Raw genomic sequence first — 13,908 nt, 5'->3', positions numbered from 1 at the left:
TTGTGCGTTTGTTTCTTTACGCGTTTGTACCTTTTCTGCATGTTTTTTCTTTCTTCTCTATTTGTATACTTCAGTTATTGACTCATTCCAAATAAAACACATTGAATTCTATTTTCTGTTACAGTAGTTGTCGATGAGCTGCGTCTCGGTTGTGATTTTGGAGATCTGCTGCTTATTGATGCTACGAATCAATATTGTGCAGTAATTGGAACAACTGTGTATTCTTTAATCCCTGTGTAATTACATGTTATTTTCTCTTCTTCTCTCTATTTGTATACGTCGGTCATCGACTCATCCTCTTCCAATTAAAAATCATTGAATTCTGCTGCTGCGTTTATTGTATGATTATATGATGTTTATTGTAAAATCAATATCATGCACTAATTGGAACAACTGTATTCTATAATCCCTGCGTAATTACATGTTCTTTTAAAAAAAGGATTGTGGTAAATACTGTTTGCAGAGCGGACGGTGTTACAATCTCACGTCCCCAAGGTGAAGCAAAGCTGGATGATCTGTGACAAAGGCTACAACTGTTTTCATAAAGCAACTTCCCACACATTATTACGCCCGTCCAAAACCGTGGCAAAAAACAAATCGCCGGAGCCATTAACGTAAATTGCGAAAGCAAAAACACAACTGCTTCTCCACAAATGTGGAGAGAAATATGAAATCAAGCGTGAAATGTGCGAGTTGCAATCCAGAGAATTATCGAGGCCCAAATTGAAATGGCGTGTGTAGAGGTGGGGTGGATACAAAACAGGGAACCACTTTGATGCGCGTAGAAGGTCGATAAGTCAATAAGACATCTTATTTATGATTCACTGCTCGCTCTGTAGATTAAGCCTTGTCCAAATACTGCACACTCTGCACTCAGCCGTACTGTAAAAACCTCGATGCTGCACTGGAAGGCGCAGCAGATGCTCAAACAGTGCAGTACAGTTTGTGCCTCCACCGGTTTCTGCAGGAAAACACAGCGTTCCCGTGTTTTAAGTGATATTTCAGAGTGAATATTGCTGCAGATGAGCCACTGACATCTTCCCGAGCAAACAACCTGTCAGAGACAGACACAGGAGGCATATATTCACCTGGAGGGAAAACTCCCACTCACATGAAGGCTCTTGAACCCGTCACGAGGAAGAAATGAAACAGTTTGCAGCTGCTTGTTTAACATTATGAAATACTAAAACAGTGATGGTGATTGACAAGGCTTGGGGAATATTCCGTCACGCTGGAGGGAGAAATTTAAATACATACTGGCTGATGTTTGTTTTTTATAATATGTATTTTATGCATGAAACCAACAGGTAAAACATAAGGAAAAAAGAACAATGTGGTAATACATATAAAATGTAAATAAATATTAGCCTCTAAATATGTATTTGTTTTATGCCAAACTGTCAATTACATATTATATAATATATATTATATAACTCAAATTGGTGTAGTACTTTGTCTTCCACTTGCAAAACATGTTTCAAGAAATACCAGCAACAAGTTGCTCCAGAGGGATTATCATTTACACAATAAAGAGGAAGTCCAATGATTTAGTATTACACTTCCCATCATGCAACCCAGTTGTGTCTTTAGTTAGATCAACAGCCCGGTACACACACACACACACACACACACACACACACACACACACACACACACACACACACACACACACACACACACACACACACACACACACACACACACACAAGGCGATCTGTTCAATCTGTTCATTTTTAGGACTTGGAGAAAAAAGTTGCAATTAGAAATCCATCTGCTGCTTCAGCACCCCGACCAGCGCCATGGATTCATCAATACACAGCACAGTTAGGCTACTGATATTTCAGAGCCCCGGCCATAGAGTCTAACTTGCACAAACCTCAGTCAGATTAAGGATCAATGTGTCAGAGAGACATTCAACTAAAACAACCCCTCGGCCCCTGCCGCCTCCCCGCTGCCAGAGGATGGAGACGGGGGCGGCAGGCTAACAAGGGGCATGCATTTTGTCACTTGGCTCACAAGGGCGATGACATCGCCCACTGCCTACGTCCTTAAACGCCCCTCCTCCAGCTTTGGACTGATGAAAATTGTACTATTTTAAAACACTCTCTGCAGTATTCACCGGGACTTGTATATTGAGTTTGACATGTAAAATCCGGGGACAATCCCCAGACATCCCAATCTAAATGAATCTCATCTCTTTTCGTCGGACGGCGAATCTGAATTCTTATAACATTAAGGCTCACACCTGCGGTTCTTACATTTACGTCTTCAAGAGATAATTGGTGTTGGCTGGAGACGCTCACTTATCTTCAGATTTGATTTGTTGTTTGGTAAACAATCCACATTCACATATACATATACAAATATATATATATATATATATATATATATATATATATATATATATATATATATATATATATATATATATATATACACACAAAGAAAAGAGTGTTTCCATTAGGAAGCTCCGACCCCATAATGTTTGCCTGTGAATCTTGCAGCAGTAATGGTGGTAAATGACTGCCTTTAGGGAGGTTTTTGAATGTGGAGGCAGAATAATTAGAGAAAGGAGAATATGAAAAGAGGTCCCTATTACAGTGTCCCAGTTCTTTTTAAAAGTCACGAGCTATTGTTATGGTTGTGCTGCTTGTAGGCGGTCTGTAATTTTTAGAAAAGAGGGTTCACAAGTCAACAAACATCCTCCTCAAGTAAGCAAGTAGTTTTCCACTGCATGTGCAGCATCTCCGTCCGGTGCTTTGTTGGCTCATGACCAGCAACCCCAGACAAACTCACTGTCTATAGTACTGCGTTTGGCACACATACTGGTTAGTCGGCAGTCTAAAAGCCTTTCGTTTGAAAGTATGAACAATAAAAATAGAACCTCTGTCGGCCTTGTCCACTTATTAAAGCTACGCAGCCAAACTCGATTATGGAAGACAGAATAACATCCTCCTTTTCATCCCCACTGGGGCCGTACACTTGTCACCATAGAGTGCTGCAGGGATGATGCATTATTATTGCATGCCAATCCAGCATCGTACTGGTTTTATCGCCAAAGAGCCAATGAGATTGGTCCAATAGTATTTTGGAATACGGCAGAAAATAAGCTGTGTGGCAAACAAGCGTTTATGGCAACGTATGAAACAAACTGTGTTCATGTCACATGTTGTCTCGTCTAGCTTTAAGACACTTCAAAACTTCAAAATTCACGATAGCCGTATTCACCGACGTAGTTTCTGTTGTAGAACTAAAACGTAAAAATATGCTAAGCCCGTTTTAACCACAGAGCTTATTTCAGACATTTACCATGAGAGGAGGGAACCGGAAGTGAAAAAAAATGCTGACTCACTTCCATGTTTTAGGACTCATTCCTGCGGCACTATATTGGCACGCGTTAGCATGAATCAATGGCACATTAGCATTGTGCGAGAGGGTTTGATAAAAAAGTTGGAAGCGCTCTCTCCTCTGCATGCCAAATTACCTCTTTCCCAGACATTAGCAGTTGCGCTGCCTGTTATTTACAGAAGTTTAAATTGATTTTTTTACAATGTGCTTCAACCCACTCATGAAGCCACGTTAGCTTAATTTGCCACGTTAGCTACAAGTGATAAAGAACTTGCAAGAAATGAGCCTAGAAATGTCTCTGGTTTGAAATCAAGGACCAGTTGTTTCAAAGAGCTCTGTGTGGTAAATCTTCCACTGGTGTCACTGTAAAATGAACGGGATGTAGCAACAGAAGACAAGACGGATATCCGCGAGGTGACACTCAGCCAGAGACCTGCGACTTTAAATCGGGAGAAACTTGATGGCAAAAATCGTAATCAGATGTTTCAACAATCTAAAGTAGTATCAACATGTCTTTTCTTTGTGTGAAATACTGCGATTAGGTCGTTGTGTGTTGATAGCGAGACTTTTGTGGTGCGTCTTTATCTTAAACACTTTTGATTCCTCTTTACAACAACACACACTGGCGTCAGGCAGAGATGAAGATTGATAGCAACCAAGGACATATTTCTTCAAAACACAAAACATATAGAACGTTATATGTTCATGTAAAGCTGGCTAGCTGTAGCTGAAAACCTTTCGCTGGCTAGTCTTGTAATGTATTGGTAATGTACACAGAAATCTATATTTCCGCAGTAAAATAAAAAAATGAATGAGATAAGAAGTCAAAATTATGAGATAAGAAAGTCGAAATTATGAGATAGGAAGTCATAATTATGAGTTAGAAAGTTGAAATGATGAGATATGCGCTTCAGTGGCACTGTCTTGTTTTTCTCACTGATATCTGGTGAAAAAAAAGAAAGCCAGCGCCACTGAAGCGCATGCACACTTACTATCTCATAATTTCAACTTTCTATCTCATAATTATGACTGTTTTAAATCTCATAATTCTTTTCTTTTACTGACAGAACCTACCGTACACTTGTCACCATAGAGTGCTGCAGGGATGATGCAGAAATGGTGTCCAATGTTTAGATCTTACATAAGAGTCGTGTTTTACATAAATGCTGTGGAGTCTCTCGATGCCTTGTTAAATATTGGTGGAGTTACCATAACGAACGCCAGAAAACCCGTAGTCCTGCTTACGAGTCATTTATGACCCTGTGTGGTTTTCTGCTGTAATAGCACTTTGTGTGGAGTGCTGAGAGGAGGACAAACTGTATATTTAGCGTTCGGGCAGCAGTCTCTCGCTGTGTGATTAATGAGCGCGCAGACAGACAAGCAGGGTGCATTCTAATCACCCACAAGGACAAGGAGTGATAGAGAGAGACAGAGGGTGTGAAAAAAGCCTCCTTCCTAATGGCCCCAACAGCCGGTAAGCTACAGGAAATGTAACAGAATCTGCAGGAAAAGCCAACCCTAATGATCATGTGACATTCCCATCGGTCTGCTTTCCTTTAAATAAACAGACAGGCAAGAATAAGCCATAATATGGCCTGTAAAATTATTATGAGATGACATCTTGTTCAGTTAGAGTCAAATATAATGTGACTGTACATTTTGGCTGGCAATGTTTTTTATTTAACCGTTGATATACGGTGTTGGCACCTCTACATGCATTACATACTGTTGAGCTGGGAAATAGTAGTTTGAGGCCCTAATTATTTATTTCTACTATAACACAGATGCAGCATTTTACATTTTGCATAATGTAACTTCTATGTATGTATATTTAAACCTGGATTAACCATACAAAATACAACAAAACAAGTATCCTTAGAGCTGAGGGCAACTGCAGATTTACAGTTTACATAGTAATCAAATATATGAAATAAGTAAAGATGATTTCTTTTTGCATGCATTACAACACTTGTCTTGCTTTTTGCATGTTATTTGTACGACATGTAGTCTGCACTGACTTAAATAAGATACTATTTGAACAAGTGATAGTAGCTTGTTGATGAATGAGAGAGGCCACATATGGTGGAGGTGAGCGGGTCAAACAAACTTGCAAGGACTTGCAACCAAGAGTGACCCAAAGTTAATTTCCGCACTTATTTTAAGCCCAACAACGATGGTTTTGTTGCCTAAACAATCCACTATAAGGACGTGGCGATTAATGACATGCAAAAAGACGTAATAAACACAGAAATGTACTATTTTTATGTGACTCCCAATGATATTGGGTTGTTATTTTTTTCTCTCTCTCTCTCTTCTATATATACACACACATACACACATGCATACATACATACAAATCAAATATCTTGACCTTTTTTTTAGGATCTCATTCTCCATCCTTTTATCTTGAAATGTTCTGATATTTACATCTTCTACAGTGTTTTCAGTTATGCATTGATAGTCCGAGTTGCTTTTCAGGCTCATTTACTCTCAGTGACTACATGGCGGAGTAAACAACAACTGCCATCAATCACGTTTTGCGAGCTGCAGCAGAGAGCCAATATCAGGCCATACGTTTGAGCATTTTGAAAAATTCTGTTTCAAATGAACGTGCTCATTTGGGAGCACAGCCAGAGCCCAAGGCGTCTTACTTCCAGTTTCTGCCTCCCTGAATTCCCACATATTTTGGCTCCGAGATAAATATTCAACTGCCAATCACGACCCAGTGAAGCCAGCCGACGAGTCAAAGGCAAGATGATGTAATCTGCAGGATAAACGTAAAACGAAGCGTGATGGTATACCATTGGTGCCCTCTCACCTACTGTGAGGAAGTGTTAGGTCGAGAGCACTGCTGCTCAATCTTTCTTTTGTTTTTTCTTTAGTGTTACCCCATTGAAATATGTTTTCAGCCAAGTACCCCCTCACCAGTGCAAAGCATTTTGGTAAAACAATAAAAGCCTTTTAAATGAGCTACAATACAGTGCTGTGCCATCAGTGGTGGTTAACTGTTTACAGCAGGTAATGTTTGCAATGAAGAAAGCGTTATCAAACCCTTCAAGCGTGAAATGCCCTGAAACAAGCACGGAAATAAACGGTAAGGACACTATGATGGCATCCTTGGGGACATGACCATATATGTAACTGGGAAAATGGGCAAAAGCTCAAATGTAAATGTGTTATTAAAGAAAACGTCCCAGGTTGCGTCTCCGATTAGCTCAAACTCAGTCTTGAGGAATGTTTCCAATTTAAATTAGCAACATTAAGACAAATTTAATGGCAAATGGATTGAGTGTATATTGATTTTTCCTATATCAGTTATATGAGAAAGCATATCTTTGTTTATCTCATTAAAAAACGTTAACAACAAAGTATCAAAACCCTTTCCAGACTTTGTGTTTTTCCAGTTTCCCAATCTCTCTCATCACTCCCATTTCCTCCCAATGAAAATCATGTGTGGGATGTATTGCCAAAAGTCACCATAGATTTAGGTGATGTATCCACTGTCACTTTGTGCATTAACGCTCTGACCTTTTCTTCCTATTTCAGAAGCAATGTGGCCCAAGCTGGTAAGAAAGATGGATACGTGGAGGATGAAATCTGTCACGAGGAGAGAAATTGAGCGGGAGGTCTCTCCACCGTGGCGGCGGCACATATAACCCACCGCAAATAACTCTGAACTGTGGAACTACCACATGCTATCACACAAAAGTGTAATATACTGGAGTTGAAAATGGACTGGAGGAGATCCAGAGGAGGGAGGCGGGTCTTGTAGAGGAGGAGAGATCGACTTCTTTCCTCATTTGTGTTCTTTTGTCTGAACCGCTACATAATAGATCAGGCCAAAATGTGGATTGATTACGCTGTCACTGCCAGTGTTATCGCCCTTTTTGAAGGCATTTAATATTTGATCCATTTTGTTATTCACGCTCTCGATTCTTTTTTGCGACGCAATTTGGCTCCGCTGTCACTGTCAATTCATCGCGTACGGCCCTCACTGTCATTAGCTGGATGCAATATCGAAGGCTCGGAAGAACGGTGGGCACAATTATTCAGTTTTATAATGTGGTTTTAATGTTTTTCCCCGTTTTCTTTGTCCGTATGTATGTGGGCATTCTTCTGCAGGACGAGTACAATTACTTGTAATAATCAAAGTGAAATTGCTTCTGTATTTTGAATACGGGACTTTTTTTTTTATTGTAGTTTGTACTTTTTTCCGTCGATGTGTGACCAGACCAGAAATGTGGGCTTTCACATATCACACAAAAATCCACCTTGTTGGGCTTCATATGATGCGTTTCTGTCCAGTTAACCAGAGCATGGACCAATCAGCGTCCTTGTGAGGAGCTAAGAGCAGCTACTTAGGCGGGGCTAAGGTGTGTGAGGCGACGCGGAGAGACGACTACACGATCAAAACAATGGCGGCTAGCGTAGTTAGCATAGATGCTGCAGTTATTTAGTACTTATTCATTGAAAGAAGAGGAAAAAACAACACTTTTAAGGCTCTTCTCGATGGAAAAGATGTTTTCGCTCCCCTCCTGACTGACTTTGGCAACAGTTTGATTGACAGATGGTTTCTCCAATCACCTTCTGTTCTTTGTCACAAACCATCTGGCTGGTCAGGTTATGCATCTCCACCCCAGCTTCACAGAACTGTTGGCTAGTCCTGTGAAAAAGGCAAGAAATTCCATAAAGGCAGCATACAAGCTCCTAAAAACACAGATGATATCTGTATTTCCACATTGAAGACTTTTCTGTTTGCCGCTGCCTTTAATTGAACCAGATTCAATTACTGCATCTCACTACTGCATTTTATTTCTTAAACTGCAATGCAACTTTTAATCAACTTTTATTGTTTTTTATTTTGCTTTTTGACTGTTTTAATGTTTTCTTAACTGTTTTTAAATCTGCATTATGTTTTGATGCTTTTAATGGTTTTATGTGAAGCACTTTGAATCGCCTTTTTGTTGAAATGTGCTATACAAATAAACTTGCCTTGCCTACCTACATGTCGTACTTGGAAAATGACCCACATCAAATTCAGAATAGTCATATTCTGAATAATAGTAGATATTAATGTGCATTTAAATTAAGACAGTGAGGCTGAAATCAACGTTCAAATGCCGTTGACCTGACTTCACTAAATCCTTGTGTGTGTGTGTGTGTGTGTGTGTGTGAGAGATATTTTACAGCCGAACACTTTTCTCCGTGCTTTATATCCACTGCAGGGTCACACTGCGATAGGCAGTGGGTCATTTCCCCCCCGATCACAGCCGTCCAGCTGCAGGTATTTACAGCCTTCAGCACCAGACGCACAGTCGAGTCAAGCACCATCGACCCCACAAGAGAAGTTTAGTCATGTAGGGAGCACCGTTCGGCCTTTTCTGGTTCAGTTGAATAGTAAAATCAATCATTTACATTCAGGAAAATGTGTGTATGCAGTGGTTCGGTCAAACTGGAAAGAGTGGATACACAAAAACTATGTCTAGTTTCATGAACTGAAAGTGTGATACAAAACCCGAGAAAATCCACAAAAACAATAAAATGTTGCCAGCAACTCTGTGGACTCTGAAGGGACCAGGACAAGAAACCAGATCTTAAAAAAACCCTGTTGATGCACACACATTAGAGATATGGAATCTTTACTTTATTGTGATGAATAATTAATGTATTGGGATCATTTCATGCTGTGGGCTACTCGCCAATAGCAGCAGCCTCTTGCGTTTCTTTTTTTTTCTCCCGGTGGATTTCTACACCGAGTCGACGGGACTTGGATGTATACGTGTAAATCCCCGAAGAACTTGGATGTGAGGAAGCTGCAAGCACACGCTGCGCTAGTCTCTTGGCACCTGAATTCCTCTGCATGAGCATATGTACGTTGGAACGGATGCATGGCTTCAGCCCGCTGAGAGGTGAACTGCATGCTGGGACGGCTGTGAACTAAGGGAGTCTTCCTTGACTCGCGTAGCCATGGCAGCGCCGGTAAGAGGTAAGGGTGCCGTCTCTTCAGATGACCTCCATTCGCTGCGGTGCAAAGTGCGGATGACAGTCGTCGCCATGGTATCCGGCGGGAACATTTTCCAGCCAGTTAACAGCGGGAGGAGAGGGGAGGGGGGGCTGCGATGAGAGGCTGAGGAGTAGCTGTGAACCATCCACCAAAACACACACACACACACACACGCACACTAAACAAGATGTGACACATGCCTCGTTCCCTTATGCCAGCCCACGACAAAGTGATCAGGCGTTTTCATAACTCTCGCAGCGCTGTGCTAACTGAAGCACACAGTTGAAAACACCTCCATATTACACATCAACACGTTTAATTATTTCTGCATTTAAAACTGTCGTAGCTTCCCGGGTCTACATTGTCCATTCAATTGTCCATAATGTACATTGTACATTATATTCAATGCTCTGTGGCATGCAGACACTCATGTACATGCACAGAAACACGCCCTCTCACACACACAGTCGGGTTTTCATGACTTTTGGGGACATTACATTCATTTACATTCATTTCCTGGAGACTTACCCGAACCATAACCATAATTGCTACCTGCCTAATCCTAACCTAAACCTAACTCCACTCCCCAAGTGACTGTGGAAACAATTTGTGTTCCCACAATGTAGGTGGAACATACCCACCCACACACACACACACACACACACGTCTGACTATCTGGCTCATAGCGGTTTAAAAAGAGTCTCTTTCCATTAAAAGGAATACTTTTAAATGGAAAATTCTCTTTTGAAACTTTGCTGTTTGTACAGATGAAACTAAAAGAGATTGTTAGAGAGCTCTAAATGTATTGGTAGGCCAACTTTTGGACAGAGCTAGGCTAGTCGGTTCCAGTCTTTATGCTAAGCTCAGCTAATTGTGTCCTGGCTGTAAACCCATTTGTCAAGTGAATGAGAATATTTCCAAATATGTCAAACCATTTATTTAATGCCACTAGTGGCCATATGAACCCTATTCTAACCACACTGTCCCCCCCCCTCCATGCGGTGATGTATCTTTAAGAAGTTCAGGTTACTGAGGACAGAGCATTTGTTTTCTGATACAGGCCCATGAAGAGAAAATAGCCAGAGATCATCTTCTATGAGGACGCTGCACCGAATTGGTTTCATGAAAAGGAATATTTATTCCAAGGCTGCTTATCACCCAGCAAATGTCGAGAAGTATTAATATGTAACATCCTGCGGGGCTCTCCAGGACACTTGCCATTGCTCCAAAGAGCGAGAGAGCCCGGTGTTATCGAGGCTCGGCAGTGTGACTTGGTGATGGTATCGGCCATGCTGACTGGATTCCATTAGGCAATGCCCACATCTATGTCTGCTGAACATATTGGCTCACACTGCAGGGGAAAACCAGCGAGTGATAGGCCTGCAGTGATGGTCCACCGCCATCCAGGAAGGCGCATCGGCACATACGCGTTAGTTTACTGCAGACCTGATGCTGAGCGGCAAAGATTTTCGGGAAGTCTCTCTCTCATACAAATCATACTTAACTGAAAAATGCAGCACTTAAAGATGGGAATATTCTTCTAACACCCTAACTACTTCCCCAAGTGCCCAGATTTCTCAACACTAATAGGACGAGTCGTTGCTCTCTCCCCGCCCTCCGTTGCCTTTGTATACACTAAGCTGCTGATTTAAGCAGAAGATTTGCATTGCAAAGACAGTAATAGAAAAATTCAAAAAACAGAACACTGGTATAATGAGACAGCAGATAAAGGATAAGTAATGAGAGGCAGTTCCCTGTTAAATGCACTGGTCCTTGGAGGTCATAGATGCCGGTTTGACGGCGCTAAGCTGCAAATCTGCATCACGCTGTTGTTTTAATGAGCCCCAGACTCACAATGTCATCAACTATTAAATGGAAATCAATGGGTTCAACTACTAAGGTTTGGCAGGATCAAAAGCTGTTAGTTTACATGGACAATGAATATTAAACATGCATTTATATATAAAGTCAAACTTTTAATCAAAAGTTTTCTTTGTTTTTCAAAATTAACTTTCTTGCTGAGAGTTAGATGAGAAGGTCGATACCACTTTCATATCAGTCTGTTGAATACGATGCTAGCCAAGAGACCGTTAGCCGGTTTGTTTAGTTAGCCTGGTTGTAAAAACTGAAAACAGCAACCCACAACTGGAGAGCAAAAACAACACTTTCTGGTCTCGGTAGTTGCTGCGACTAGCCAAAGGAAATAGTCCTGCATGTAACCCACCATTTTGTTGTTTTGACAATTGCTAGCAGGCTGCTTTTATTTGCTTTGGAAAGAGCCAAGTTTGCTTTTTCCTCCGTTTTATAGACTCTCAGCAAGAAAACTTTTCACAGATTTCAGTTTCTTAAAATTGGATAAGGTGAAACTGTATTATACAAAAGGAAATATGTGTTGTACAAAGAAGGAAAGGGTGTACATTAATTTAGTGCGAAGAAAAGGAAATATAAACAATACAATTATCAATAAAAAAGGTGTAAAAATCCACAATATACACGCCAAAAAGTGAACAGTTACACAATGCAGGGCTGAGTTTGAGGTAATTTCTCTGCCGTGGACGGCAGCTAAGCAATGTGTCATCACTTGAACAGCCACCTCTTTCCTCTGTGTTTCTGTCCATGCTTCTCTCCTAAAGTGTGCTTTGTTGTGAATGTGGATGTTCATTCATTTTCTTCTGTGGCAGCTCACGGGCCGGGCTTGAGTTCACAGTTCTCCCATAGCTCAGACAAACACATTGTGTAGCCTTTAAGGATTATCTACACAGGCAACAAGCTACGGAGACTCAGCCAAACAAAATCCTAATTACGGCGAATGCGCCGCGCTCTTTTTTGTTTGGCAACATGGCGTTTACAAAATGTTCCGACGTGAGCAACTGGGCTCAGTGAAGTGTTGTGACAACAGATATGAATCTTTATAATGAAGTATTGCACAGTGTACATAAAAAAATGATATACATAAAAACATGTGTGTATCCATTATACTATTTTCTTGAATTCAAGTTTCTTTTTGCTCATAAAAGAGAGCATGCTAACGTGTCAACCATAAAAAACACATTGAAGCATTTCAACGACTCCAGCATCCAAAGACAAGGGTCGGTTGTGGCTTTTACAAATTTAATTGCGCAGTGAACTGTTCAACTGTTTGAAGCTTCACCAGTTTAAATATTTGATACAGGGAGTATGCAAGTGTGTAGTACTGTATGTAATAACAGCAATACCGTGAATTATATAGGAGTGCATGTCTGATACATAAAAAAAGAAGTCCTATCTTGGCAATTAAAAACATATAGAAACATATTTACTACAAACTCTTCATAATGGTTGAAATATTCTGGTGTATGAGCATACATTCCAAGTGGCTGTTTAATATTAATGTTAAATTTGTCTCAAAAGCCTAAAAAAAAGGCAAGATTAACAATTTAAATAGTATTTGTTCGGATTTCTCCAGTATTTTTCAGTGATTTATGATTTTTTGTTGTCGACATAAAAGGTCTGAGAATCCAATTATTTGTTATATTTACGGGCCATGCAATAATGCTTGAAAATGAGAAAACAGCCATCTGGTTCTGGCATTTATTCATTTGTGCTGCCTCCATTCATACACAGTGCATTCATAAATGAAATGTAACCGCTAATACGTCAAGTACAACTCAAACAAACTGTTGAGTTTTAACCAATAGCAGCAGTATTACGCAATGCAGGATGTGGAGGTCACCGTATTGTTGGCGTCTTTTGATGCAACCCGATACACATTTCTGCATAACGCAGAAGAAAGTAAAGCTAGCGTTGCACTAATAGGAGAGGAAGACTGTGGGCTTGCTAAAAAAGAACATGAAAACACTTTCAGCAAATGTGTTATGGCGGTATGAAAGCCGTGTTGCATGTGTTGAGTGTGTTCAGTGAGCAACTCCGAACACAAACAAAACCTTGTTTACTTGGAATGATGAAGTGCTTTAAATTGAATGCAACTTGAGAATAGCTCTACTGAATACATTAAAAGTGGATTTTTACAGCTGCTCTCTACCTCCCAGCGTGAGCCGCCTGCACCTGGGTGATCTCCACACACAGGACGGGCCTCTTCTCTGTTCTTATCTCTCATTAGGATGGTCTCACTCGTGTCCCCGTGACAGTCAGGCAGCCCAGCAGCCAGTGACAGGTCTGGGAGAGCACGGCGGCCCGATAGCCCGATACTGTCGAGGGGGTACGCTCGTCAAGGGGAACAGGAAGCTGTGTTGGACACGTTATCCAACTGCCACAAGACATGTGGTGTGACTTGCATTTCAAGTCGCCTTGTAGGCTGTCTCGGAAATCAGCCACTGGTTTGTAAAGAGATTAAAGAGGTTTCCAAAGTAAAAAATATATAAAAACACAAATGCTAAAAAGTGTAAGGAATGGATTAAATGCACTGTAAACTGCAATTGTTTACTAGCTTACTATGCCTTCAGTGGCAACCAATCATTATTCTCGAGGCCAAGGACCATTTTATGATCCAACCTCGTTAGTCGGGTGCGTTAAAAGCAAAAGCTTAGCCTTGAGCTCTCTCGTGCTCTTTATTGGAT

Source organism: Taurulus bubalis (genome assembly GCF_910589615.1).
Source record: "Taurulus bubalis genome assembly, chromosome: 18".
Classification (NCBI taxonomy): Eukaryota; Metazoa; Chordata; class Actinopteri; order Perciformes; family Cottidae; genus Taurulus; species Taurulus bubalis.
This window is presented reverse-complemented; position numbering follows the sequence as displayed.